Source organism: Trifolium pratense, linkage group LG7, assembly GCF_020283565.1.
Source record: "Trifolium pratense cultivar HEN17-A07 linkage group LG7, ARS_RC_1.1, whole genome shotgun sequence".
NCBI classification, from domain to species: Eukaryota; Viridiplantae; Streptophyta; class Magnoliopsida; order Fabales; family Fabaceae; genus Trifolium; species Trifolium pratense.
In genome coordinates, this window is record NC_060065.1 from 20514752 (window position 1) to 20518989 (window position 4238).

Genomic DNA, 4238 nt, shown 5'->3' on the forward strand with positions numbered 1-4238 from the left:
GTTTTTAGCGTCGGATGAAAGCCAACTCTAAAGGGCTAAAAACCGACGCTAACACTCTTTTAGAGTCGGATTAGCGTCGGGGTCGGGGTTGAAGCTAAAACGCTTGAAGCTAAATCATAGCGTCGGAAAACTACCATCCGACTCTATGTTAGAGTCGGCTTAGCCGATTCAAAGCCTGACTCTATTAGTATCCGACGCTTATTATATCCATTTCTGAAAAGTCAACAAAATTATGTAGCCTCGGTCAGGCCGACTCTAAAGTCAACATATGAAAAGTCAACAAATTTCGTAGAGTCGGATCAATCCGACGCTAAACAGCATAATTATTTTAAAAAAAATTATAAAAAACTACACCTGATAATCATTATTGCATCTAATACAACAATATAGGAATCACACATCAAATCAAATCCACCACAAAAAGTCATAATGCATAGTTAGAGACTTAGAGTAATAAATTTTTTAGTAAGAAACTAAAAATAACAAGGTACTACTAGCACAGCAAAATTGATGTCAGTTGACTATGTTCAAACTTGTTCAATCTTAAAAGTAAGTTGAAGCCATACTTTAATACAACGTACACATAATCATCATGAATAAAAAGCTTAATAAAATTACAATATATGGTAAGCAAGATTTAGTGTAATTGATGTACACCAACTAGCTCTCTATAAAAACAAATACCTTGTAACATATATTCTCCGGTTCTTATATATACATTATGAAAGTCTTGACTTTTTCATTGCAATAAGCTTGAATCTGAACCTGAACAATGAAGAGTATTAGCAAAATGTCAGATTTCCTCTTATGTGTTTATAACAACTCATCAGGGAACAAATCCTTTTCAAGATTATTGGACTACAATTGAAAAAATTAGCATATCAATAATTAATTTCTCAAAAAAACTGTACTACCACAGCACATATCTAAATTAAGAAAAACATAAACAACTATGAATAAATTAGTAATAAGTTGGACAAATGTGAAAAGCAAAATCCATAAGAGAATGAGTACACAAAGCAGAAGAAGGGTGAAGTTATTCGGGAATGAAGCAAAGAAACTACACCACTACAATCATACATATAAAAGCAAAAGCTTACCCTACAAATAATTTCAATTTGTCAAATACTTACCCAAAAAAAAATAAACCATTCTTTTAAAGTGTCTCTGTGTTCCTCTTTGTCAAATAGACTCCAATTATAGATAGGCATATAAAACGTCTTTCGTATTGCGTAATTTATGGCCTTTGCCACTTCACCAGAGCCTGCAAAGTATTGAAAGAATCAGATTTATCAATCAGTCATGAAATAATTGCACACTTAAAAATAAAAATGCATCATGTAGTAATACTAGATATATAATCATATATGTAACTTACCCTTTACCCAAAGGTCGTATAATGATCTTCCCATTTTCATCAGTCATATGCACAAAAGGAGGAACATTCCCTTGACCCACCATCTCCTCATCGGATATTTATTGCACATTATTCTCCTCTATCAGAGCCTCACGTGAGGCGCATTGTGAAGTGCCAACCATTGTTCGAACGCCCATTCCTGGAGTTGGCATAAACATGAATACTTCAGGGGTAGAACTATGGGCCGATGCTGCAGGCTGAGCCAATGATGCAGGCTTAGCCGATGCTTCAGTATGAACAAATGACTCGGTGGTAGACTTCTGAGAAGGTGCTGCAAGCTTAGCTGGTGCTTCAGGCTGAGTCAGTGCTGCAATATGAACAAATGACTCAGTGGTTGACTTCTTGTGACAAATGCGATTCCGCTGATCACTAAGTTTTCCCGGTGGTCAACTGTTAGTCAACTTTTGTCATAAAATACAAAAGGTTAGAACAAAATTAAGTAAAAATAAATCGTTTCATATGAATTCATCAACGACAAAATTCAAGGCCTATAAATTGGAGAGAAAAACAAGTAAAAAAGGGTGGAGAAAGAAGAGTAGAATAATAATACTACCTACCTTCAACTATGGTATCTCCTGCTCACTTTTTTGCAAATGCTATAACGAAATTGGCTTCCTTTTCCTATTGCTTTTCTACTTGATAACCAGTAAAAAATAAGATAAAAAATTCATTACTTAACCAACAAATGTTATAATGTAAATTGCACATAAATGAAAACGTGGTTGAAGAATTACTATGTAGAAGTGAATGTAAATTGCTATAAATAGGCACTTAACTATTGACCAAACAAACAAGTAAAAATTCTGCACTGATAATGAACAAAAGGTCCAATTTTTTACACTGATAAAATTTTACTTAAGTAAAACTACGAAATATTCGTGAAATTCTGCACTATTAGAGATACTCTCTCTTTACATTCTATTATGCACTGATAATTCTGAAGTAAAACTGGGAAATTTTACACTCGAGTCTCTTTCCACAATCTGATAGACTTTTAAGTGTATGCAATGAATCTATAGTAGTTTTAAGAGGGATTTTATAATTAAAAAAATAAACGAGTACAAGGAGTGGAAACTTTGATCATCATATTAGAATACACATAACCAAAGTACATCAAAACTGAACAAATCTAATAAAAAATTCTGATAAATCCACTTTCAGTGTAGAATGATATTATTAGTTCATTTCTACTAGTAATACTATGTGATATTGCAGAAAGAAATAGTAGCTAAACAATAACCAATTCTATATTCCTTGCAACCCCCTAATACACAATATAGTAGCTAAACAACATTATTGCTGCTAAACACTACTCTCAGTTACAAGTCTGTATCATGTCTCAAAGAGAAAAAAAAACATTAAATTTCAACGCTTCCATTCAAGAAGATTGAGCTGGAATATTAAAAAAATTCAGTCCAATCTCCAAATTTACTTCTAAAGTCACACAACAACACTTTTAAAGTTACAACACTACAAAACATATGAACAAAAGAGCCTTAATATTTTTCAAGCAACCTTTCTTGACAAACATAATTCTTGCATAATTAAGCTTATTCCAAAACAACTCAGTTTGTGCAATATTCCCCTAGTTTCCTTCAGGACAGATCATATGCAAAACCAATTTTTAACCCAATTACCTATTCTTTCTAAGGAGCTATTAGCTTTGAGCCATCATCTTCCAACAATAACCATTAAACAAAAGATTCATTTATTTAATTAATTGTTATGTATAATGAAAAGACAACAAAAATATTGTCTTATGTATACAAATAATATTAATCAGAAATCAAAAGATGTGGGTGCTTCAGTCAACAAAAATGAAATCAACAAAAAACAACAATCACAAATCAACATGTTACCACTTTGAAAATAGATTCAAATAATTTCAATCAACAAAATTTCACAAATCAAATAGATTAAAAAAATCAGGAAACATAAATAGGTGTCTGTCAACAAACCTCTCCCACGATGTACCCAATATTCTTTTTCTCCAATTACAGTGGGTGCTTGAAGAAGAGACAGGTGACGTTTGAGAAAGGGAAAGAGGATACGATTGAGAAACCAGTGAAGTTTGAGATCTCCGGTGAGGTAAGGGAAAGGTGAGTGGTGAGTGATTCAGTCAACGGTGAGGGGTTTCGGTGGATTTCGGTCGGTTAGTGAGTGATACCGGCGAGGTCGAGTGATTCGTGAGTGAGTTATGTGACATTTAGGGATTTTGTGAGTTGTTGGTTCATCGAGTTAGGGTTTTGTGAGTTTGTGAGTGAGACGCTTTGTTCAGAGTTTTTTTTTCTCTTGTGAGTGAGTTTGTAAGTGAAATGAAATAAAAGAGAGAAATATTGTTTTTTTCTTGACTAAGATAAGAGTTTTTTTTTTTTGACAAATGATAAGAGAAGAGTTGACAATTGGGATTGTGCCAAAAAAATAAGAGGGAAAAAAATGAGGGAAATTATTTTGGGTAAAAAATATCTGCCAAAAAAATAAGAGGGAGAAAAGTGAGGGAAAAATTATTGGGTAAAAATATCTGTCAAAAAATAAGGGAAATTCTTTTTGGGTAAAATAATATTAGAGTCGGATGGCCCCAGCTAAAATGTAGCGTGAGTCTTTTTGTGGCTTAGCGTCGGATAGGCCCATGCTAATATTTTAAAAAAATTAATTAAATAAGGGTGTTGTCTAGCGCAGGTCAAATCCGACTCTAATCCGACTCTATTAGCGTCGGTGTCGGGGGCCGACGCTAAAAACGGACTCTAAAATCCTGTTTTCTAGTAGTGTGTGTAGCGTTTATATAGCTTTGGCAACCCTCACCTTACAAGCTGGTTTTGTG

The 4238-nt window shown here is 33.6% G+C and overlaps 1 long non-coding RNA gene across 5 annotated transcripts; it reads right to left on the minus strand.

Annotated features, from left to right (window-relative positions):
* Nucleotides 1-445: 445 nt before the first annotated feature.
* On the minus strand, nt 446-3753 carry LOC123899511. 5 transcript variants are annotated; one of them, XR_006805651.1, is made up of 5 exons: nt 3376-3753; nt 1975-2052; nt 1379-1818; nt 1134-1264; nt 446-759 (listed from the first exon to the last, which is right to left on the minus strand). It is a non-coding gene; the product is annotated as an uncharacterized LOC123899511 (long non-coding RNA). The 5 variants fall into 5 exon arrangements; XR_006805650.1 differs by having other exon boundaries at nt 446-765; XR_006805648.1 differs by having other exon boundaries at nt 446-858.
* Nucleotides 3754-4238: the final 485 nt, after the last annotated feature.